Here is a 26,861-nt window from a genome sequence, read left to right as displayed (position 1 = left end):
AGCAAGCCTTCTGTAAGCTGAATTCAACAAGACCGCATGAGATGACTTCCCGGAAACTGGTTTCGTAGTCAATCTTTTTTTCCTGCATTACCCTATTATTGACTTTTAGCAATAAACCTGACTGATATTAGTTATTTGGTTTATTGTATATATTTCATAATGAACCAAAGTGTGATCAAGCACTTGACTACACAATTGACCACTAGCAGGTAGATTAGATAAGAGTTGGAGTCTCATAGACTCATAGACTCTAGGACTGGAAGGGACCTCGAGAGGTCATCGAGTCCAGTCCCCTGCCCTCATGGCAGGACCAAATACTGTCTAGACCATCCCTAATAGACATTTATCTAACCTACTCTTAAATATCTCCAGAGATGGAGATTCCACAACTTTCCTAGGCAATCTATTCCAGTGTTTAACTACCCTGACAGTTAGAACTTTTTCCTAATGTCCAACCTAAATCTCCCTTGCTGCAGTTTAAGCCCATTGCTTCTTGGGCTTAAACTGTCGGGAGTCGGGAGATATGACTTGCATTCCGACTTATGCCATTGACCTACAGCGAGTTATTTAACCCTTTTGCTTCAGTTTCTCCATCCATAAAACAGGAAAAACTAATCCTTAAAAAAAACTCATGGAGGTGTAGTGAGGTGAAATTCAATAACATTTGTCAAGTGCTTTGGGATCCTCAGATGGAAGGCACAATAGAAGCAGACTAGCCCCTTGAAAGATTAGATGCAAAATGTTATTAATTACGATCAACTGATTATTAGCCTATCTATTGCGTTTCCATCCTTAACACTCCCCTGGTGATTCCGCATAACAGACTTTAGTTAGTGTATGCCAAGTTCTTTCAAGAGCACTAAGTACAATCTAGGTTTAGACAAGCCCCATGGCCATAAAAACAGTACCATGTAATAGAAAGTGCATGTCAGGTTAATACGGATTCAGAGTTCCACGCAATGCAGACGGTGCTTATCAAAATTCAATTGAGAACATTTTTACTTATAAGCACCCTTGAATGGCCTAGCACCATACACAGCTATCAGACAGTCACAAGTAAACGTGTGTCTTGCCAGAGGATTTAAGTGTGTGCAATGCCTTATACACAAAGCCATGAAGTCCTCAGCCCAGGGCTGGCTGTAGCAATTTAGCCGCCCCAAGCATGGCAGCACGCCGCGGGGGGTGCTCTGCCGCTCACCGGTCCCGCGGTTCCGGTGGACCTGCCGCAGGCGTTTCTGCGGAGGGTCCGATGGTCCCGCGGCTCCAGTGGAGCTGCCGCAGGCGTGTCTGTGAGAGGTCCACCGGAGCCGCGGGACCAGTGGACCGTCCACAGCCACGCCTGCGGCAGCTCCACCAGAGCTGCCTGCTGCCCTCGCAGCAACTGGTAGAGCGCCCCCCGCAGTGTGCCACCCCAAGCACACGCTTGGTGCGCTGTGGCCTGGAGCCGGCCCTGCCTCAGCCTTCTTTCTCACCCAAAATCATTTCCCTCTCATTTTAGCCCAAGCATTTCAATCCAACTCTACAGGTAGCAAATTGAAATGTTTAGTGGTCCATCAAAGACAGATTGAATCTGAAAAGAATACAGCAATAAGAATGAAGCAAGGCATCAATATCATAGACTAAAGCTCTTGCCAATGACAGCAATGATGTAGAAAGAATGATTGAGCATTTGTTAAACTTCTACCATTGTGAAAGCAACCTATTATTTTCCTGGTTGTTCTCTGAAATGCCTCAGTCACAGACAGAACCAGTGAGTGAGAAATAATAAAGTTTATTTTCTACTGCTTTTGTTCAATAGATATATTGCTGCATATTGTATCCTCCATTCTGTTTCATCAACAACATGGCTAATATTTTTCTCTCACTTTTCTTTTTTTGATAGATTTGTGGATGCTCCATTTAAAAATTGTATGTGTCTTTAAAAAGACACGATAACATCCTGTAACATGACCAGGTTTTCAGTGTAGTCTTGTTTATAAAGAAAAACAATGTTACATTCTGGAAAGGCTATAAAATCAGTGGACAAAAGAAAGGAACTTCAGAGCTATTATTCTTACCTTAGGGGACACAGAGGTGTCTAAAGATCTCAGCACAGCAACCGTGGATTCAACCGTGGATTCAAAGCCTGGCTTTGCAACCGTGGATTCAAAGCCTGGCTTTGCAACCGTGGATTCAAAGCCTGGCTTTGCAACCGTGGATTCAAAGCCTGGCTTTGCAACCGTGGATTCAAAGCCTGGCTTTGCAACCGTGGATTCAAAGCCTGGCTTTGCAACCGTGGATTCAAAGCCTGGCTGATGTCACAAGTTGTTATTTTGATGGTTTAACACACACACTCCCTAAGCAGATGCAGAGTAGCGTCTACACTGCAGCTTGGAGAGAGCCTCCCAGGCTGGACAGACAGACTTGCACTAGTGGGGCTCGTGTTAGCACACTAAAAATAGCAGGGTGGACATTGCACCTGAGCTTAGACTATCCAATACCCTAGATCTGAATTTGGGTGCCTAGGCCGAGCCTCTGCCAGTGCCAAAAGTCCACACAGGTATTTTTAGTGTGCGAGCGCAAGTCCCACTAACATGAGTCTGTCTCCCTGGACTCAGAGGCTCGTTCCCAGCTGCAGTATAAACATACCTATATCGACTTCACAAAAGCCCCATACTAACTGACCCAAGTTAATACATATTGCTGCTTTTTCTGCGCAATGTGAACTCAGGACTAGAATAGCAGGGTGTGCTATAGGTAAGGATTTAGATTTAAAGGCATGTAAGAAAAGAACCAAACACAGAGGAGCAACAGGTCGAAACTCATAAATGAGGTGTGCTGACACAGAGCTATTGTGAGACAAGTCACCGCACACCCGCCAGGACTTTGCCTGTCTCCAACTCCTTAGTGTATGAAAACTAAAACTAACACCCAGCCATATGCTCCTCCCCCCATCATGAAAGCAATGATTCAAAGTGACCCAGTAACACAGTATCTCCTTATAGGTACTGATCCTTTAATTCTTTGGCATTTTATTGTATCAATGCTTACAGGAAAAAAACCACTGCCCTCCTAGAGTATCACATGCAAAACATGAGACTTTAATGCAGGGCATTTGAGCAGAGCTGGAGCGCAGAGCAGCTCCGGAGCAGTGGAGCAGTAGGTTTTTGCCTGGAGCTGGAGCGGAGCCAGAGCACAGCTCCAAAGCCCTGCTTTAATGTACATGGATCCTGGAGTAACCAGGCCATTTTTACTTTAAAAAGGAATGCTCAAAAGCCCAAGAGATTACACCGAGAAAGGTGCTCAGATACCACAGTTATGGTCTGGATGCTTAGAATATTTACAAAACAATCGCCACCCTCCCAGGTTCCGAGTATCCTCACATCATTTAATGTGCACCACGAATACCTTGATAGACAGCTCAACCCATAACCCTACTCCAGCAATATATGTACACATGACCCAGCAGACATAATAATCAAATAAAGAAAGATAATGCTGGATGGAGCGATTAAACGGATAGACCCGCTGGCAACTAATCCTTATTTAAAAAACCTCAATATATTGTTACAGCATTTAAATCCAGAAATCCTTTTTACATTCTCACCTTTCTCATCCCCTTCCCCTACAGACTTCAGCCACAGCTCATTTTAAGAAGCTACAGTGGGAGAATAATGTGTGGTCCATGGTGGTCTTCTTACTGTAACTGCAGGAGGACAAAATTGAACAACTCAATTTTTTGAAACTGGTGAGTCAAGTCATCTGTCAAAGAACAAGGGAAAAATACAGGTGTATTCGTTTAAAGTCTATACAGAAAGGCATGTCTATATTACTGGATGCCTCACTTCGATTCCTGGCCAATTGCCTTTGCTGCCTCTCAGTGTCACAAAACATTGGGTGCCCTGGAACCAGGAGCTTTGTGCCCCTCTCTTCACACTGTCTCAATGTGTTACTCTACAACAGGGGTTCACAAACTGGGGCTCAGGACCTCTCGGGGGTCACGAGGTTATTACATGGGGGGTCACAAGCTGTCAGTCTCCACCCCAAACCCCACTTTGCCTCCCGCATTTATAATGGTGCTAAATATATAAAAGTGTGTTTACAGTTTCTAAGAGGGGGTCACACTCAGAGGATCACTATGTGAAAGGGGTCACCAGTACAAAAGTTTGAGAACCACTTCTTTACAAAGACATCGTGAACCTTTTTTGTCCTCTCTCTGTTTATATCCAATATCCTTGCCCAGGACTCTCTTGCTTTTCCCTGTCAAACCAACATTTGATTGTTTTTCTGCTGCTGCATTCACTAGATCAGCTTTTGTTTACTCCTCCGTCTGAGCACAAGTCTGACAGCAGAAGGTTTATGAAGCCCCTTTGGGGGCCCAGTAATACAATAACCAGCTAATGTGCACTCCGGTCATTGTTTCTCCTTTGTCTGAAGATAAGAGAGCAGAACTGGGTTTTATCTAGTGCCTTTCCCAGTCAAAAGTATCCCAAAGTGTCTGACAAATTAGTTGGATACAGTTTAGAAAAACAGGGCAGACACTGGGCTGATCCTCCATGGTGCTAAGCGCCCTCAACCTTCAGGACTGAGAAGATTGGGGCCCTTGTGAACTTGCAATAGCTCTGAGATAGCCCTGGACAACAGAACTTGTTTTACTGAAAGAGGAAATGGCCATATCTCCCTCTCTCTCTCTCTCTCTCACACACACACACACACACACACTATGCCTTGCTGGAATTACCATAGGATCCAACTTCTAACTGGAGAACCACAAGAAATGTGCAAGAAGGGATTTCATCTTATCATTATACTACTAATTATTACCAATAAGAACTGGCAATATGCTTGGTTCTGTATAAGACACAAAACGAAGAGAGTTCCTGCCCTAAAGAGCATAGAAACAGAGAGTACTGAACACAACGGGAATCCCAGAAGAAAAAACAATCATCTCTTTTTCGTCTGGTCCACTGCTTGTGAGCATCACAGAAGAAGCAAATCTTTAAGAAGTACCTCAATAAGGAGCATGGCAACTTGTGAACAAGGATTGATTAGCATGGGAAAAAAAAACAACGGGAGTGGGAAAGAGAGACCGTGCAATAATGCTACTGGAGTTGAGGAAGTGACATGATGTAAAGTGGAATAAGTGATGTCAGCCAAAGCCAGGTTGTGTGAGACACTGAAAGAGAGGACAAGTTTCTTATATAGCCCCATTGGTGTTCGTGCTTCTGTAGACGGCGGTTAACACCTCTGGAGGGCAATGAGTCATCACAAAACGTGTTTGTTATCTGATCCAAAACAGCAGTTCAGGGATCTCAAGAAGGCTGTGAATGTGTTGTGTTTTGATGTGATCATCAAAATGGTAAAGATTTGTTGGCAACGGAGCGAGCAGAAAGTCATTTCGTATATCAAGGGTATTTATCTAGGGAGCAATACCTGCACTGGATTTAAGCCAGGTGATCAGCCTCCATTATAAGGAGCAAATTCAGCATTATTTATTTTTCAGTCTTTTATTTTGTTGATATGAAAATAAGCTGCTGCTGTTTCATCATAAAGATTCATAGGGTTTCATCATCTCTGTCTCTGGGGTCCTGCCTGGATTCATAATTCCTGTGGCCTTATTATGTGCTAAATACTGAATTTTTACTACCCCAATCTGCTTCCAGTTAAACACAAGCCTTTGATCCAGCTTTAATATAATGACCCATATGCTCCATTGCAGCTGGTTTTTATGTGTAACTTACATAACAGCATCCAGAGTTTCTCTCAACACAGAAATATGTTTTCCCTGAAATGGGAAGGGGTTCTCACAGCCAGATACTGCTCTCAGTTACAATGGTGGAAATCCAAGTAATTCCACTGCATTCAGCAAAATTAATCTGGGTTTACACTGGTGCATCTGATAGCAGAATGTGGCTCTTAGTGGTAGTTCTATTTTTGTGGGGAAAAGATGGGCGCTGCAGTTCAATATCATTGCAAACAGAGAAAATTAATGATGAGAAATTGAACAGTTCGGTGGTTCTATATATTAAAAACTAGAGGATGTTCAGAAAATAAATTGGTGCACCGTCAATGGTTGCATCTTTCCTTTGTTTCTGTTTGACAGAATGATGTTTGTCACTGTGTTAGCTAAATAGCATTCTAAGTTCACTCATCCTCCTTTTAAGACAGGAGTCTGTGTACAAACCCTATCAAATTACATGTTAAGTGAGTTCTAAAGCTTAATTTCTTGTTTTAAATTTTAAAAAGAACTAGCACAGAAAAGGCCCTTGGTACAATGAACACTTAATATGGCCTGGATTGTCAGAGATACAAGTTACTGTATGACAAAACCTACAGAACTATCAATCTCAGTTGCAGCCCGGGATTGCTTTTGCCTTAAATTTTAAGGTGTTAGGTAAGGAATTTAGTGTTTAAAAATAGAATTTTTAACCTGGAAATCCAGGTGGGTGAGGCGGCCATGCCACTGTTCTCAAACTGATCACAGGAGTTTAGATTTCTGAGTGAAATTAAGCCTCACTCATGATCTCAGGATGGAACTCTCAAATGTCAGGATTTATTTTTTTCAGCTGCAGCACAAATGTGTTTCCAGTCCAACAGGAGTCACCCCATCCTAAACAAAGGATTGTGGTTTCTCCACCGGGCATTTAATTCCAAAGTACTTTGAGAATTCATTTACACAGATGCTAAACAAAGCAATCAAGCTAACAAATGGGGAGGAGACAGTGTGGCTACCCCCAAGCAGTGAAGACAAACTTCACTGAGGGTATGGCTACACTTGCAGCTGTAGAGCGCGCTGAGTTAAACCTGCCTTCGTAGAGCGCAGTAGGGAAAGCGCTGCAGTTTGTCCACACTGACAGCTGAAAGGGCACTGGCGTGGTCTCCCACCTCTGTCTCGCCCACTCAGAGCAAACAGTAGCTGTTGTTTTTTTTCCTCGAGCAGCCCACACTCCAAACGGAGCCCCCCTGCCTCTAGCTCACTCACTCAAAGGCAAACAGTAGCTGTTTGGTTTTTTCTTGGACCAGATAAGCAGCCCCTCTCGGAACCAGAGCTTTGAAAGGGCTCTTCCGCCTCCCGAGTTCACAACAAAGACAAGAGAGACCACTTCAGTTAAGAGGATCATGGGATGCTTCGGGACATCAATCAGTGCGTAATAACATTACTTCTCGTTTACACTGGAGCTGCAGCGATTCACCCAATACACAACAGCTGTTAATCCTCTCAGGGAGGTGGAGAATCAAGACCACTCTAGCCAGGGCATCAGAGCGCTCTCCTCAAATAAGCAGTTGAATCGACTGAAAAACAAATCCTGACATTTGAGAGTTCTAAAAGTGAGACTAAAGCTACGTCCACAGGACAGACCTTACAGCGGCACAGCTATACCGACGCAGCCGCGCCCCTGTAAGATCTCTCGGGGAGTCGATCTATGCCACCAGGAGAGCTTCTCCTGCCGACAGAGCAAAGTGCACACTACCACTTATTGCAGCAAAACTGATGCTGCTTAGGGGCCCGTTAACACCTCTGGAGTCACAGGACAAAATGAGGGATTAGTGGGCTCCAGGTTTTTGTAATAAGCCATAACATACCTTACAACATGTGCTTATTTATGCTAAAAAATCTGTTCCACGTTGCCGTTAGCTGCGATGCTGAGAGCACCTTTGTCAGACTCGAAGAAGAATTTTGTGTGGTTCCAAAGCTTCTCTTTCTTGACAAACAAATTTGGTCCAATAAAAGATATTACCTCAGACACCTTATCTCTCTAATACCCTGGGACCCACAGGGCTACACCTACACTGCATAACCAGAAAGCATCCATTTAGTAACTAACAATGGCCTCATCACCTTGGAATTTGGGCACAGCACCCAGGAATTATCTTCAGTTTGACAGACCCTTAACAATAGTTAGTTGCTACAGTGTTTAGCAGTGGTCGTCAGTTGTAAGTCAAATGTATTACAGCACAGGTCAATCTACCCTTTGTGGATGAGGCCAAGTCATATTATAATTGAGCCTAAAAAGCTCCCTAACTCCAGGCATAGATCTAGACCAGAGCAGTTCTTGAAAATGATCATCATCTAGCCCTGCACGGAACAGGCTGCATTATGCTAGAACACAAGAAAGCTGCAAGAGATGTTAACAAATTGGCAAATTCTGTTTTTTGTCATGTAGACAGTGCCATAGTTAAGGGTCTGTCAAACAGATGCAAGTTAGAAATAAAATCTTAGACCTCAAACATTTTACAATGCTAATACTGCTCTTACCATTTGTGCACTTTAATTACTTCTTGCCATGCTCTCAAATTGGACAATGAAAAATAAATCAGTCACTTTTATTTTCAGTCATGGTCTAGTAAATTTCACTTCCCCATTCTCAGGCATTAACACAATGCAAAATTTGGGTTGCAAATGCTGCAGGAGAATATTTTTAAAAACAAAGTCATGGAAACTTTTCTATTTGGTTTATGCAAAGATGTAGGCTAAAATTCTCAAAGTTGGTTAATTAAAGACAGGCATATAACCTCTACATTTAAGCACTTAAATAAAAGTGGCCTGATTTTCGGGACCCTGATGAATTTACTGTAAGCCGAACTTGCTCAGTACTTCTGAAAATCAGGCTAATTTTAGGCACCCAAGTTTATATAGAAAATCTAAACATATGGGTCCAAATTTGACTGCTCTCTTTAAAAAAGAAAAAAGAAAAAAAAAAGAACATTCATTTCCAAGAATTTATAAATGGGTCCTAAATATTTAATGAGGGCTTTCACACTACATTAAGACCCCTACAAAGACTACTACTTATGCACTCACTTGCTTTTGGAGCTGTGATACTGCTTGGATCTCAACCCAAGCACTCAAGAACACTCTGGATGAGGCTATATTCATGCTTGTCATGTTGCAGGGTTGGCAGGCCAGAAGCTTCCCTACAGCTTCCCGCAGGTACCGGGAATCGGCACAGCCTCAATAAGCTACTCACAGCTTTTTAGATGAAGGATAATATGATCAACCCAAAGAGATTTAAAAACCAATCAAATTTGGATCATTCTTCAAGTTTTAAGGATGGGATTGGGAGTGTGGCCACAGATTTAGCAATGGATGGCAGTGCACATGGGGTACGAGAGAGAAGGCTCAAAGCTTTGGCAGATAAGCAACAGAGCTCTCTTGCATCAAACCCTCCTTGGTTATTGGAGTGAATGGTCAGTAATTTTGGAGCTTAGAGATTGGGCAATGTCTTGCCGGCACAAAGGACCAAGCTGGACTGCTGGCAACCCAAAACCACATGGGAAGTGCTTTATGCAAATTGAACAAAATACAGTTGATTAAAAATTAAAAATAAAAATGGACAGGCAGAATAGATCCTTTCAGCTGTGGGAAAACCATGCACCTGATACCAATAAGAAAAGTTCACTTTTCCTCTGCTTTGTATCAAGATATAGGTACAGGCCAGTGCTTAGGGCCCCAGCTCCTGGAGTCACGTGGTTACATCAGAAACGTAGCTTTCATTTAAAAAGATAAAAAGGTTCCAGCTCTTCAAATTGCACAGACAAAGCTTGAAAATGGGACCCAAATACAACCTGTGCTCCAACGTCTGCCTCAGTCTGCAGGGAGCCTGAAACAACAGCTCTGAGATGTAAACTGCCCCGTGGTTCTCCAAGGAGGATTAACACAAAGACCTGTGGGGCCCCCCACCAACACCACCCCAAGCAGAGGACTCTGTGTGTGGCAGGAGTCGAGCACAATCGGCTTGGCCCACCCATGCACGAACTGCATCTGCTGGGGGAAGTACTGGAGGTCCCCGCTGCCAACTTTGCCTCTCTAAAAGTGGAAAAAAAGACTGCTGTTGGCACCACCACTTTACCTGAGGAGAGGGGGACCTCTGCTGCCATTTCCAGACAGGGAGAAAGGGGCTCCAGGCTGCCAACTCTGAATCTCTGGGAGGATGAGGAGGCCCCCTGCCATTGCCACTCCAAGTAAGGGGCTGGAGCAAGGAATTGGGGCAGTGACATGAAGACCCTACATTGTGCTACGTCTGGGCCCCTGGACTGCCTTAATCCAGTGCTGGATATGCATCTCCCATGACAATAAATGTATGGGTTTCAGGAAACATTTTGATTGGAATGCATTGGGCTCCCACACCAAACCAGTCATGGACAATTGCCTTTAATATGCATATACCATTGGCCTACCCCATGAACCAACTGTAGAGACTCATTGCAAAGCTACAGTCTGTCTGTGAGGGCATTCTCCTCCTTCCCTGCAACTGGAGAAAACAATAATGATTTCCAAAAATTCTTGGCATACTATATTTCAGTAAAGACAGAATGTGTTTCAATGAATGAGCCTGGATGAATAAAGATACTTTGATCCAGACACATTCAAGAGCTTCGTATGAACTTTATCAACTGATTGTACAAACTACATGCATAGGAAAGACTCCAGTCAACATCTTGCATCTGAAGTAGTAAGGTTTTTTACCCACAAAAGCTAATGCCCACATAAATCTGTTAGTCTTTAAGATGCCACTGGACTCCTTGTTGTTTTTGTGGATACAGACTAACACGACTACCCCCTGATGCTTGACTCTAGTCAGCAGTGAATGCACCTCTTTCTGGGCTGGAATGCTGAAGCTATTTAGATGCCACATAGCAATGAGGCAGAACCATTTATAATAAGCAGAGAGGAACCTCATCTCATTCAAACTGCAGTGGGAATTATCCAGATTAGAATCTGACCAGAAATCAAGGTTAACACCTCTCATTCTTGCACAAATAAAAGAAGTGCCCTTTTTATGACAAAGCCATTAGGATATTACTTTTACAAACGAAAGACATCTCCAACAATAAGTCTTTCCTACAGCGATACTGGGATTTCGGTTCAGTACTGCAGTCATGCTTTCCCTATAAATCTTCCATCCAAGTACTGACCCAGTTTAGCCCAGTCTATGAGGTCAGATGAGATCACAGATTGAGCTAGTAATGTTGCATACATTGACTGTCTGCTGAAAAAGAGGATGTTAGGCTGAAAAAGATTTAATATTCCTCAAATATATATTCTTATCTCACCAGAAGAAATGTTATAATTAAATTTTAAGTATTTTTACTCCTTTCTTGTGCAATGATTGAGGAAAAAAGAAATGGTGCCAGCAACTATCATTGCCTTTACCAAAAGACATGCAAGTAGAAGTTGCTGGGTGAACGCAGTATGTGTGGTAAGGCAGATTAAGGACTTGCAGCCCTGAAAAATGTAGCACTTCATCTCTCCACAGGCCAAATACAGTGTACAGGGCAGGCAGCTATTACTTTTATTTATTTGTTAACTAACACAGAGCTTGAAGTCATGACCTGGATTTAAGCAGCACATACAAATTAACATGAGCAACAACATTAAAAAGCTCACAGCAATCCCTACCCTGCACGGTCCTGTCTCAGAAGAAAATGAAGCTTTGGCCCTTTGACACAGTATCACCTGTGGGTGAACACTTTTCATAAAACCATCACTCTATATCTGACCTATCAGTCCTCCTTCTCAAAGGAGATCTGCACAACGCTTTCAAAAGATGTGCCTGGGGGCTTAAATTCATAACTTGGCCAGCCACTAAAAATCATGGTCTAAATAAAGATACTGGATGTATGGCTCATTACAACAATCTGTAAAACACTAGCCCCCCTTTTTGCCCTATGACTACAGGGGTGTTAATGGGCCGCTTCACCTTAAACGGTCCCTAGAATGCGTGCTAACTACTTATGCTATTCGGTCTTTAACTGTGATACCCTCAGACCTTGAAAGCTTGTCTCTCTCACCAACATAAGTACTGGTCCAATAAAAGATATTACCTCACTCAACTTGTCTCTCTCTAATATCCTGGGGTTGACACGGCTACAAAAACACTGCATACTTTGACTGCTAGTCATTTTAGAACATGACGGTTCGTATAATTGATGAATGATAGTGTATAAATACAGCCCTTTCCGAATAACATTCTGCTGAACAGGTTTACACACACATATTTAATTCACATTAGATAATAATAGCTACACGGCTGTCTGTATCGTGGAGAAAAAATGCTGAGTGGACCCAACAACGATAGTATCTTCGCAAAATTACTCAAGGTCTTCTGCTCTTTGCAGCCTTTGCCAGAGCTTCCTTTAGCACCGCCCCATCTCCCTGAGCTGAGAGAGGTCAGTGAGTAGCCATCCTTTGCCTGCCGCCGTCTCCCACTTTACAAGGCCCAAGGTCCCTTCCATTAAGGTCAACTGGGCAGCAGATAATCAGTCATAGGTGCCCTGGACCCTGTTTCCTCTTAAAGGAGCCAGTCACTCTGTGAGAGCTGTATTTACTCAAAACATCTCTAAATTCATAATGTACATAAGAAGTCTCTGCCACTAACTTACTGTGAAATTTCGTAAATCACTTTCACTCTCTCTCTCTGCCTCAGTTTACACATCTGTAAAATGGATATAATATTGGCCAAGCTCACCAAGATGGCTGAGACTTCATTCATCAGTAGTTGTAAATTTCTTTGATGTCAGAATTTGACATTTAAAAAAACCACTATTTTTCAAGTTAAAAAAAAATAAAACAACACACAACCACTTTGGGAAAATTTTCCTTGGTCGGGATTCCAATATTCTGCTTCCCAAGCACTCCGCTTTTCAACACAGGGAACAGAAGGAGAGCACCTCATAGAAAGTGAAACATGCAGTAACTGCTTGCAGGGAGTTACTGTGGTATGCTTTAGGGGCAGAGTACTGTCAGTTTTCCTAGGGCAGCAAAATCTTCAGACCTGGCTCTGTGCATGTAAAAGGAAAAGATCAGTCAAGACCAGAAACTCAGATTTGAGAGAAAAATGTTTTCCTTTAACTGTGTGTGCCTAGACTCTACTGCACAAACTTCGGCAAAGACTATAAAAGGGGAACTCAATAATTTTTCAATTAAATTGACTAAGACCAGCGTAGAGGAATATAAATTCCATGTTTAATAAAAAGTAACAGATGTATTCAATCACACTTGAACAAAAAGAAAAGGAAACAAAATCTTAATTTTAACAGATTCATCTTCCTCCAAAGATAACTTCATTAATTTAAAAACACCACTCGACTCTGCCCTTTTGGCCCCGCAACCTGCCATGCTAGTTAGCATGGAGAATATTAATGAGCAATATAATCGGGCACCATTTCTATCTCTGTCAGTCTCCAGGGAAGAGCAACCATCTCTGCACTGTCATTGCTAAGGCCAACTACTATAGCTAATTCACTGGGACCCAAAGAAAAATGCTGAGAGAGATTATTTTGCTGTTGCTCCCTCTCTCTTTCTTCACCTTCCTTTTACAAGATACATTTCTCTCCTACAAAAGTTACTGAAATGTTATTAAACACAGACAATGAAACATGAACTAGAACAGGCAGGCAGGCAGACACACAGACACACCACTTTCTCTGAATGGCCTCTGTTATAGGTTAACCCTGGCAGAGACCTAATGCTTTGTTGAGGTCTATTAATAAATTTCATGGTTCCCTGAAGATACTCCTGTGTGTATTATATGGATCAACCTTAGAGGGAGAGCAAATAGTTCTACTTGGATACAATGTTCTCAAAGATTCGCTTTTATAACAATGTATTTCACATGTACCCACTGCATTTTTGGTAAAGCTAAAATAAGGAGTGAAATAAAGGATCTCAGTTGGTGTAAACCAGCAGAGCTACACAGACTTTCAGAGTGGTAGCCGTGTTAAGTCTGTACCAGCAAAAACAACAAGGAGTCCTTGTGGCACCTTAGAGAAGAACAAATTTATTTGGGCATAAGCTTTCGTGAGCTAAACTCCACTTCATCAGATGCATGGAGTGAAAAAATACAGTAAATACATGAAAAGATGGTAATATTTATACTGCTTACCATATTTTTCACTCCATGCATCTGATGAAGTGGGTTTTAGCCAATGAAAGCTTATGCCCAAATAAATTTGTTCGTCTCTAAGGTGACACAAGGACTCCTTGTTGTTTTTACAGACTTCAATGCAGCTATATCAATTTACATCCACTGTGGATGGTGCTCTGAACAGTCAAAAGTGAGACTACAATAATATTTTAGATTTAAACCTTGAACACTTTGCACATTTTAGAGTTGGTTTAGAATGGTTACTCCATTATGAAAGCAGGATGGAAACTGGTTTATATCATGGGGTGTCGCAAGTAACATTTTTAGCAAGAAATGCAATAGGTCCAGGAATGTCATTTGAAATAGATGCCAATTGTAATCCAGGTCCGCTGGCAGGAATGGAAAAGCAGGAGGTAATACACATTTAGCTCCCAGCACTGTAAACTAATCCCCTCGTGGAGGCGGAGTACCTGCAGCGCTGATGCCATGACCACACTCGCACTTCAAAGCCACTGACAGAGCTGCACAAGGCTGACTTCACTATGCTTGGCTCAAGCCAGTGTTAGGACTCCCTCATCTTGATGAGCACTAAACTAGTTAATTTTAAACAACGGATGTTGTTTCCCAAAGTCAGCTAGTGTAGGAAGAAACTTAGAAGTTTTGCCCAATCAGAGAGACAATCTACTTGATACCTGAGATAACCAAACTTTGAGTCAACCACAGAAGCAAATACTGTCTCTGGAAATCAGTGCTTAGCTAGTTAAATTCACAAGAATTCAGACTTGGGATAAACTGAAAATTTGGTATTGATCAATCACCACTCTAGCTAAGCAATCAAAGAAAGCTATCATCGGAAATAAACCTGTTGACCTGGAAGAATTTGCACTGGCACCCACACGGATCTTAGTCTCTCTAATCTGTCTGATAACACTAACAAAAGGTGTCAGCTAGAATGAGCCAGATAATACAACTGCTTTGGCAGCAGGAGGAGGAGGAGGAGGGAAGCACCACAAAGGAAGAAAGGACAGAACATAGGAGATTCACAAGGGAGGGGAGCGAGAGAGGAGAGAGAAAGGCTTAAGAATTGGAACAGAGCAGATGACATTCAAGAGGGTCACGGTGCTCAGAAAATGAACCAGGAGATTGAAGGGTTTTGGTGGAAATGCTGACTTTTAAAACATTCCTTGATTTATTTTCCCACCATACAACTGTTTTCTTCACAAGACCAAAACACCAACTATTTAAAGAATGGGAAGCATCTTCCACTGAAAAGGAGAGAACACACATTTGAAACAAACCCAAACGATCCCCTCTCCTGTGAGCCCTAAATTTTCTGGCATATTAACGTGTAACTCTATAAAATGTTTAGAAAATGTGGTGCACAGTGAAGAGATGGTCAGGGCGCAAATTTCTCATCTTAAACTTGCTCAGATTATAAATTTCTTACACAAAGTTTGTTTCTAACATAATATCGAATCCAGCTCAACATGCTCTTGTACTCTCCAGACCACATCCTCGGCTGGTGTAAACTGGTGTAATACCAATGATTTCAGTGGAGCTACACTGATTTACACCACCCAAGGATCTGGTCCTTTGACAATTATTAAGAGTACTGTGACGAAGTGGGACTGTTCTTAATGTTTCCTCTTAATACTGTAGGGGTGCCTCCGTTTCCCCTATGCATTTTGTAAGTCTCTAGGTGGTATAATTGTTGCAGAGCAAAGGGCCAGCGTACATAAATGGCCTACATTCTGTCTCCTGGCAACTAATGGCCTGGGCCCTTCCCCCCTGCAAGGTGATAGCTAAAGGTGCTGGAGAACAAAGGAATCAGGTGACCTCCTGGCCCAGGAAAGAGACAAAGCCCAGAAGAGGAGGGGCTGGAGAGTGAGTCAGTTTGGGGCTGCTGGGGATGTGTAGTGAGGTGCAGACTTGGTTGTCTGGCTCACTGCCCCCCAAAATGGACCTGGCTTAGGGGTCCTGTTCTCTGTACCTACAAGCTCTGTTTTAGACTGTTTTCCTGTCATCTAATAAACATCTGTTTTACTGGCTGGCTAAGAGTCATGCCTGACTGCGAAGTTGGGGTGCAGGACCCCCTGGCTTCCCCAGGACCCCGCCTGGGTGGGCTCGCTGTGGGAAGCGCACGGAGGGGCAGAGGATGCTGAATGCTCCAAAGGTCAGACCCAGGAAGGTGGAAGCCGTGTGAGCTTCTTGCCCTGAAGACAGTCTGCTCACAGAGAGAAGACTTCACCAGAGTCCTGACTGGCTTCATAGTGAGCAGTTCCACAGCATCGCCCGAGGACTCTGTGACAAGTGAACAGGGCAGCCCTAATAGTTCAACGGCAACTTTGCAAATCAAAATCTACTTTAATGAAGGGAAACTTGGTCAGGGATTGCCTCCAGCACTACAGTCCCAGAACCTTTAAATGCCACTCGAACAGCAACCACCAGAGCTGGGTAGAAGAGACCCTTATTTAATACCTTTTACCATGCAGCATCCTCACCATGGTAATAAAACATCCACATTTGAGCCTAAATTTCAAGGTGAAATCTGAAGTTGTAACATCTTGACCTAGAGGGCAATAGTGATACAAATTGAGCCAGGCTGTATTCCAGTGGGAAAACTGACAGATAATTGTTTTGAATAATTTTTCATGGTACACATTTCTCTTCTAAGCACTCCTTTCATTCCTTCATTGATTTATGACTTTATAGAAGAGGTGTGGCTAAATCCCCAGAAAATCTTAAGCTCTACCTTCCTTCATGATGCCTGTCACTAGGGGCATATCTACATGGGGATATGGACCAGAATAGCTATTGTGGAATAGTTTCCACAACCTATTCTGGAACAGTTCTTCATGTGGACACTCTTATACTAGAATAAGAGTGTTGAGACCGGGAGCTATTCTGGAATAGCTATAGCACTTCAGTTCATACCTCACCTTATACTGGAATAACTTCTCCAGGTGGAGAAGCTCTAGCTGTATGCGAGGGTATGGCTACACTTGCATTTCAAAGCGCTGCCGCGGCAGCGCTTTGAAGTTTTGAGTGTGGTCGCAGTGCCAGCGCTGAGAGAGAGCTCTCCCTGCGCTGCACGTACTCCACATCCTCTACGGGTGTAGCTTGCAGCGCTGGGAGCCGCGCTCCAAGCGCTGCGGCACTGTTTACACTGAGGCTTTACAGCGCTATATCTTGTAGTGCTCAGGAGGGTTTTTTTTCACACCCCTGAGCACGAAAGTTGCAGCGCTGTAAAGCGCCAGTGTAGCCATGGCCCTAGGCTCTATACTTATTCCCCTTTCCAAGAATTCTAGCTAACATATTCTCTCACCATACTGTGTTTGTCTGGGTTTCCACTGTACTGCATGTTATCTGCTTGGCTATTAGTCAGTCAGATGTTTTGTGCATAAAATAGCCTCATGGTTCAAATCAATGAGTCTGACGCATCATTGTGTTATTCCAGTTTTATGCTGGTGTAATTTCACTGAAATTAAAGCAGCATTACACCCAAGCAGTGGTAAAACAGGCCAAATATCTCCCGCTCTGAGCAGTTAAAAAAAGATTCACCTAATGTATATTAGATGCCATATTACAACAACACTGTGCTTCTGAACTACACAAACAAACTACTTATGCATAACAAATAGGCACCAGAGCATCTGATTCAGCTCCCAGAGACACCCATTAACTTCAGCAAGATTTGGATCAGGCCCAGAAAGGGTCTTTTTATAATTACCATTTCTCAAAGAATTATTTTGGAAAATAAAGTTAAATAAAATCAATAGTATGAAAATAATTTTTCAAGGGTTGGCAGCACATTCAGTTAACATCAATCATCAATGGGGGAGAGAAGGGAAGTGTGAGGAAGACTCATGTCCACACTCAGAGATTGATTTCAAACCTAAAATGCACGGCACTCCACCAATGGCATGTTGTAAATAACAAACAAATATAATAGAACCAAGAGGACACCTGGTAAAAACAATTAAACTTCAAAGATATCGGGATGTCAATTTTTTCCCGTAAATCTTGAAACAGAATCTTAGAACAGAATATTGACAAAATGACAGCCTCTATACCTAAAAATAAGGGTAAAAAAAAATGTATGAAGGCATTAAATGTATGAAGACATGGGTAATGGATGGCTTAGTGAACACCTGAATAACTAAAAATGGAGCAGCTGTCTTCATTTACACAGAGGTCAATCAATACAGCTGTTTATTACAGTGCTTTTTATAAAAGCCTCTCATACTTTTCTTCTTTATCGCGCCCAGATACTACAGAGGTGGGTGTCATATATTAAGAAGAAACAATGCCACTCATCTTGTTAACCTGTGAAATGCTTTAACATGTGCAAGTGCAAAAAGTTCATCCGATGCCTCCATGGTCAGGAAATAAAATATATTTAGGCAAACAGTCAGTAGGATTTACAGATCATTTGTTCCGTGGGTCCATGGCACAAATATTCTTTTAAATTCATTCAAGACTTGGTAGGAATTTTACTCAATTTTATTTAGCTTACAGGGTGGAAGTGAGGGAAGAATCTTTCCATGAAAATGAAGTCAGAGTCCGGATTCCTGTAGCTTGCTCTACAGTTCCTAAAAGTAACTGTTTTAGGTAAATTTACAACCTGTATGGCCAAGGAATGTTTTTTCCATGGTTTTCTAGGAGATTTATGTAAGGTGATAGAAGTTCTAACCCAAGAACACATGAACTAGTGACCATTCAACTTCTGCAGGCCGGTTTATATTCTTCTCATGGCGCTTTGTTTTGTATATGGGTAATAAACATTACAACACACACACACGGAGAGTTAGTCAAATATCTGTACAGATAGACAAATAAATGACAGTCAAATGCTCTTACTTTCTTCTCAGTGGTGAGGTGTAAAGATGGTCTTTATTGAGCCCCTTATGAACTTCCACATTCCACCTGTTCTCCACAGTGAAAGCTTTGCATCAAAGCCACCATCTACCTGACTGCATCTTGTATGTAGTGTAGTTGTAGCCATGGCTCTGCATAAGGGGCCTGTAGTGAGGTGGTGGGATACCCCACAGCCCCACTGAGGGACAAACCTCCGCCAATCCCGCTGTAGGCGGAGCCGCCGGGTCCTGCGCCCGCCCCTCAGAGGTCATGGCACAGACCCTGAAGTATAAAAGCTGACCTGCAGAGCTCAGTAGGAGCCCAGCCACCGCCGGGACCAGACATCTGCGGCCGCTGCCAGCTGGAGCTCACACTCGGCCAGTCCTCCTGGGGGTAGCAAGCGCGGGGCAGGCTTGGCTGGCCGGGTGTGAGCTCCAGCTGGCAGCAGCTGCAGATATCTGGTCCTGGCGGTGGCTGGGCTTCTACTGAGCTCTGCAGGTCAGCTTTTATACTTCAGGGTCTGCACCATGACCTCTGAGGGGCGGGCACAGGACCCGGCAGCTCCGCTCACAGTGGGGTTGGGGGAGGTTTGTCCCTCAGCGGGGCTGTGGGGTATCCCACCGCCTCGCTACATGGCCCTTTTCATCTCCTCCGCCAGAAAGATCCTGCTACCCAACCCCTCCCTTGCACATATTCTAGGACACCAAGAGAAGGCACCAAGTATGCTCTGTGTCCCCCAGCAGCATGCCTAGAAGACAGTCAGGTTGGATAGAGTCTGTGATTCCATTAATGAGAACTAGGCAGGTGCAGGCAGCCACGAATACTGGAATCAGCATATCATCGCTCTTGCTAGGGAGGCTATTCAAACCCCACCCCACACCTCCCAGAAAGAGCATATATCCTCAAGAAATAGAGGCCTACCATGCCTCAGAGGTAATATGGGTGGTCCTGTGAGTCCACCAGTTGGACAACCCCCAAATAACACCAATCATAGAGGTTTTCTACAGAGATAAGAGAGAAATTATTGCTCAGTAAGAAGCAAAACTGATTTCAGCAGACGCATTCGTCTGGTCATAATCCTCCTGCACTGGGTCTTCAATTTCCCTCTCCATTAAGTAGCAAGAGACTTCTTTTACTCAAGGATGTGTAGCAAGGGTGGAAGAGACCTCTACAGTGGTTTTGCTGATGTTGCCCTTCCCCCTAAAAATAGCCAACCCAAACTATTTCTGCAAGATGTCTTTCATGTGCTCTATGAATAGCCTGTGTGAAAAGGCTCCTATATACAGAAGGATAAGAGACAGCTCTATTCTCACATGCAGAAAATGATTTATTTAGCCAAAATGAAAAGAAATTTAACAGACTATAGACAACTGGGAATTCCAACTGTCTGAGTGAGATGTAAATTACATCTGTTTTTATAGTGTGGGCCCTACTTGGAAAAGGGCCTATGCAAAAATGGCACCTTCTTACTCAACAGTGCTGCTCTCTGGGTGTATTCTATCTGATGCTTAGGCTGGTGCAAAATTTTCTATCAAAACAGTTTTGGATTGAAAATAGGATTTTTGACTAAACGATTTATTTTTTCTAAAAAAATGGCTGCTTTCCATAGAAAAATTCAACTTTTTATGGAAAAGCCAAACGCCCAAACACTGAAACGTTCAGTCTGGAAATGCTGCTGTGATGTTTTGTGGGAGTTGTAGTTTGGGTGCTTTGTTCCCCCAATTCTCCTCTATGGGACAGGTTTCCCAGCTAGATTACATTTCCCATCAGCAAAAGGAAGAAGCCATTGTGAATTAATGGAAATGTAGTCTAACCAGGAAGCTTGGCCCATAAGGAGAATGGGAGCCTCTACTGCTGACACGTCTGAAATGTCTTAATTGTGTGTCACTCCTGCACAGTCAATACAGATTTGGGAGCCTGACTTGGATTCTGTTCTCTTTCTTGTGCATCAGTTACTGAATTATTTACTAATCAGCTATACCTGAGCAAACTCATTGAACAAGGTTGCAAGGCATTACTGAGGAAATATTTTGAGACAATATTGTTGGCATGGTTGTAATTAAGGACATACGATGGCCTGCAGAATCTCTCTTTCTTTTAGCTGATGATGATGGAGAGAAGTAGTAAAGATCCCAGATTGTTTGCAGGACTGGCAATTAGAAGGAAAAAAGATTTTTTTTCCCCACAGAAAATGCTACCAGCAATACAGACAGGTTAAAAAGGGACATTATTATAAACAAATTCCCTTACATGGGTTACTGAATTAGATACCTTTAATTATTACATTATCTATTTATGCACGTCTCTCAAGCTTGGAGAATGAAAACAGAATTCAGTTTCTAGCCAGTTTCACTTACTATCTCTTAGTCATCGAAACAATGCAACAATGTGTGCGCTGTATCCAAATATAATGGGGGCCTGCAATTCTTAACCATTTCCCTTGCAAGTGCAGATCTACTATGAAATGTGGCTGTAAAAGGAGGATGTCACAATTGCAGGGCTTGCTGCATTTCTGTCCCCTTTCTGGTCTCTTTGAGTGCACCCAGCTCAGGTCTCGGGCCTCTTGCCCTTAGCTGTGTCAGTGAGGACTTTTGCAATTCTCTCATTCTTAGACTGGGACATGCATCAGGCTATTCCAAGCATATGAAGCGCTTACTACCCGGCAGGTCTGATTCCGTTTGGGGCACCTGTGATCAGAGAAATAGTGACCAACAGGATTCTTAAAACAAACACTTGTCAGCCTGCACAGGCAACCTTAACTCTAGCACTTGCTAACTTCTTGATTTTCAACCTTAATAAAATTTTAACATTGATTTCTATATATAATACATATGGGATATATATAGACACACACATACACACCCTTCCCTTTCTCTCTCAGTTTTCATTTGTGTGTGTTATGGGTATAGCTTGAAAACCCCAAATTAGCCTTCAACAGCAGGTTTTAGACAGTAAGATATACAAGAAATATAGAGCCCTGAACCTCGACTTGCCATCAAGGAAGGAAGAAGTGCAGGCTAGCATTAGGTCTCTCAGTTCTAGCTGCCCAGACTTCTGATTTGAGGCTGATTTGATGTTTTCAGATTTAGCTAATGTGGTTGTGCATTCCCCACTCCCAGTCTCATTACATTCAGATCTCAGCACTAAGCACACTGTTAAGCATTGTAATTCTTTCTTTATTAGATTCAGGTATATAAATAGGATCCCAGGGAGCACTGTGAATTTTGATCATTATTTCTGTACTCGAGCTGTGTTCATCTGCCTACTGAGAAGATGATCACTGACTTACCCTGCACCCCTGTGGGACCCATTATTTATTATGTTACATTTTATAGTGCGGAGTAAATAAATAGCATTAAAGTGCTAAATTTATTCATCGAAATGAGTTGTGTTCATATACTGGAGCCAATCCTTAAATCAAGTAAATGCTATTAACAAGTACTCCATAAAGATGTGGAAAACATTCATTCTAATAAGGCTGTAATAAAGCAAGATGGCTACATAACGATGAAGACAACACACACGTGTGCAGAAGGGCAGTGTGGCTTTGATAACTCAGCTGGCTGATATAGTTCTCACTAATGGATGGTATCATTCCTAGGATATTAATTTCAATCATTATTATTGTGTATGTTTTAAAATTGTTATTATTTGAATGGCTAGAGAGGTGTGAGAGGCAGATCCTACGAGTTGGGGGAAAAGTATAAATATGATACAACCGTCTTCACCTTCACCAAAGCATTTTACAGCCATTACCTAATTATTTGTTATCACAGACATGGGACGGAGACAGGTATGTGGTAGAATCTTCATTTAATAAGAGGATGAAATGGAGGCAGAGAGGCAAAGTGGTGAGGATACAGATGGTGTCAGTGGCAGAGCTGGGATTTGAGCTCTGGCGTTCCTGGCTCCCAGTCCTTTGCTCCGAGGAACCAACAAAAAAGTGACATTGAGGAAGTATCTTTTTCCGGATACTCAGTGATTTACGAACTAAACCAGATTTAGGTTTCTCAAAATGAAATGGTTCCAAAACCACAGGGTACACCCATCAATGTCTTGATCCTGCTCTCACACTGGTCTTACATTGGTGCAACTCCCCTGACCTTATTAGCTACACATGATTTACATCAGCATAAAAGAGTCAAATCAAGCCAGTCTTCCTCCGTAATCACTGCTTTCCAAGACAGAGCCACCACTCCTGTAGGTGTAACTAGTTATATTACTTTGCCTTTGGATGTATTGAATATATTTGGGGGGGGTTTGTGATCACTTACAACCAGGACATTCAGATCACTGTACAGAAGAGCGTCTAAGTTGTCAAGTCAGCACAGCAAATTGCTGGTTACTGGGGTTCAGAGACCCATGCTATTGAAGATCCTTAGTTCAACCAGCTGGGGACAAAGAGGCTTCTGGGAAAGGGCAGGAAAACTGGTAAGACAGCTGGCAAAACAAGCCAAAATTCTGTCCGCTTCCATGAGGGGATGTGACATGTTCAGTGTGTCTCATGCCCTTCCCATTAAAGCAGTTTACAGGGAGGAGTGGCATAACAGCATAGGAAACCCTGCTATCCTTACTTACTTGACAAATCTTTGATTGCATTAGGTTCTCTACGTGGGGGCTTTCTGGACAGCATTCTGAGGCTGGACTTGCAGCTTCCCTCTCCAGTTTCGCCTGTTTGTTTTTTAACTTTCTTGAAATGTATTAGTGAAAGTAAAATTAAAATTCCAGTCCGCTCCTGAGCCTCATCAGGGATTACCAGACCCCTATAGTGTGATCCAGTACAGTGCGAAGCATGAGTCCATCTTACAAACGCTGCCACTCAGTTCCTGAAATGATTTCCCTAGCTCATAGGGCTGACAAGATATTCAGTTCCCCCCAAGCACACACAAACACCCCTGGTGCAACAGGTGGCAGCCCAAGGAGCCTTTGGGGAAAGAGAGGGTCAAGACTTTTTTGCTTGCTTCATTTACTTTCTTCCCAAACCCAAAGCTTCATCCTTCATTCGAGACCAAAACCCACTGAATTGAAAGGAAGCCCTTCCACTTATTTCAACTGGCTATGAATCAAGCCCGTAGTGTCTAGATAATATTGTGACAGGCACATTATAACTACTTACATATCACAAAGACAGATAAGGATAGATAAGACAGACAGCTAGATTAGATAAGGATACTTTAGTTAGAAGCGGTTTTAATATGCAGCTACACAAATGAAAACGCCAGAGATATCAATCCAGGTCCTAGGAAGTCCTCTTTCTGTTTGAGTGAAAAAATCATTTTTCTCCCAACATCACATACTAAAATAAATGTATAAATGTTAATAAAATTTTTAAAAGGTCAGGTCACTATTTCCTGTAACATACGTCAGGGGAACACAATACATCTCAGTATCAGGTCACCGTGGGACAGCCGTGACATTAAAGAAAGGAAGAACTGGAACTCTCTTTAGCTAGAATTAGTTAGCTGAAATCATTTTGTTTTGTCTTGGTTGCTCTGGTGTGGCAGCAAGTAAAGTTAATGGGAAATTTATCAATGCAAAGCTTCAGCATGGGACAGCCATCTACTTTGTACCAGAGAAGTCAAGCATGCGGGAAAGCACAAAGATACAAATTGCTATTAAAAATAAGACCAAGCGTTCAGCAAAGGTGTTTAGAAATTCTGGTAATTGAAGTCTGATGCTGGGTGGTGAAGAAATCCTATTAGGGAAAAAGACTTGCATTATATAAGTATGCTTAAAGCCTAGAATCAGAGATCACCCAGTTCGAGATGTCAGCTTTAAAAGGACAAGCAGCAATGCTTTCAGGGTTCATGGTCATGCACACACTGCAGTCAGAGTAATGGGCTGTGATCGTTATGTTCATCCTTCTTTTAGGGAATTGTCTCATCTCAAATGAAGGGAGTTATTTCTTGTTGTTCAAAGGCCTTCAAAGGGTGAAGATGATATGTACTGTCAACAGAGGATGTCCAATGAGTTAAATATCTTCTCAGTATTTGAGATTGTAAAGCTGGATATATAATACGTGCAGGTCACACTGACACTCCAAATAAATTTCCAAAGTAACATTTTAAATCCATGGGGTTTGGAGTTTTTTTGGTCATTTCAGAAATTTCCGAGAGAAGGTTAGTCCAGTCAGAACGCATGCTTAATTAACCCTTTAACAACTGCACTCGTGTTTCATCAGAGACCTCTTAAAAACATTCCCATTTGTGTCCTTCTCCACCTCCCAACCTATTAAAATCAGATTTCTCTAATAATCTAAACTGAGGTGAATATTAATAGAATCTGAACATAGAAATGCAAAGATTCACATCTGGATGAAGCAGATTAATAAAAAGAACTACTGATATTTTTTCGGCTATGAGGGATTTGCTAATGCCATCTTTGCAAAGCCAATTTTTTGTTGCTGTTGTGATATACAACCAACAGTTGTCAAAAGTGTCAATCCCCACTTGAATAAGTCATACTTAAAATGGGTTCACTGAACCTTGTAAGAATAGATTATTAAAACTTGAAGCTACTTAATTTTTTGACACTTAACACATTGCCTGCAGAACCCTGACAGACAGCTGGGAAAGTCTGCAAGTGAAACTTAATAGCTAAACATCTCAAGCAGTCGCAGAAGTTGGAGATGGAAAGACATTCTGGCTCATCCACTCTATTTCTCTGCCAAAGCAAGATTGTTTCCTGGGTGTATTTTAAGAGTGTTCTGTACTGTCTGGTTTAAAATGACTCACACTATGGGGCTTCCACAACTACCCCTGGAATACCATTCCAGATTCATTTGTAAATCATTGATATACAGTAGTAATTTTCTTAACATTTGCTAGCTTGAGCAATACCAATAATATTAGTAACTGAACTTGTTTTCTAAGATTCATGAATATTCCAGTGTCAACACTTGGCTTTGAAGAAAGGCTAAGAGCTTTCGGAGGTTTATCTAGGTTCTTATATGCCCCCCACATTCATATACACTTCACTTTACTATAATAATCAAGTGCCTCATTAGAAATGACAGCTGGCAACTGAGTAAGAAGAGTTTTCACCACTGTCTGCATAGATTAAAGTAAGCGCCATTTAAAAAAAATGAACATACTCTATTAATTTTCACCAGTGGGAATATGGTGTGTTTTCCATTTCTAATACAGCACTGCAAATCTCCAAGAAGGTAAAAACAGATGATCAATGCCCATTTTTTTTAAGGTATACATTGCATGATCTTTTGCAGTTCTTACAGACATACAATCCTGTTGCCCAAAACATCATATCTAGATAAAACCATAAACTAGTTTATCACCATATGATGCATACAATAAACTTTTTTTTTAACGTCAGTGTAAGTTTTGTTTTGTTAGGCTCATTTTTTGAACAGTCTTTACCTTTTCCACAAATTCTTAAAACTCATTTGAAGGTTCCTTTGCATATCACAACATTTCAGTCTACTATTTCTAGGCTCTACATAGACTGATCATCAAACACGCTTTACTTTTTGCGTTTGAACTACAGGCAACAAAAGAAGTGAGGGAGTGGGAAATGGGATTAATAAATTGAAGTAAAAGCTAAATATCCATTCATGTTTCAGACGTTATGATAAGTTATTCTGGGGACTGCCACAGTTTCATGTTAACCAAGTTTTCTGAAGGTTTATCAATATCAACAGAACCTTCTGAATGAATATTGACTATACCTAGGAGATACTATTTTGCATATAATCATATAATTATAAGACAGACACGCAATCTTGTCTTCTGTGACTGCCGATACTAGGAAATTCTGAGCTGAATGACAAAATTAGTGATTAAAAAAAATGTGAAAGACTCCACTCAGACAAAAAATTAAAACCAAGATAATTTGGTCATGTCCTTTCTAGCATTTGTTTTAATAAGGAGAGAGTTAGATGGTGCTCTCTAATTTATATGCAATTCAGAAGGTGGAATATACATTCTCGCTAATACCTACTAGCATGTGGGATTTAACTTTGGGCAAATTATTTCTGATTTCTCACTATATTTGATATGCAATGCAAGGGAAAATATCTGATAACTGAAAAATACTATGTTTATAACTATGAACTGTGTAAGGGGAATGTGCAGCTTCAGTTGTCAGGTAAGCTTTGCCTTAGACAGAACACAAATGAAAATGACATTAGACAATAAATAA

General features: G+C 42.0%; 1 protein-coding gene across 3 annotated transcripts in view; it reads right to left on the bottom strand.

Moving 5' to 3' along the window:
- Positions 1 to 26,861, bottom strand: part of EXOC4 (exocyst complex component 4) — a 632,193-nt gene that overhangs the window by 261,234 nt on the left and 344,098 nt on the right. The gene's annotated exons all lie outside the window — the stretch shown is intronic.

The sequence above is a fragment of the Gopherus evgoodei genome, chromosome 1, assembly GCF_007399415.2.
Source record: "Gopherus evgoodei ecotype Sinaloan lineage chromosome 1, rGopEvg1_v1.p, whole genome shotgun sequence".
Classification (NCBI taxonomy): Eukaryota; Metazoa; Chordata; order Testudines; family Testudinidae; genus Gopherus; species Gopherus evgoodei.
The sequence above is the reverse complement of the archived record's forward strand: the minus strand, read 5'-3'. Positions and strand labels throughout refer to the sequence as shown.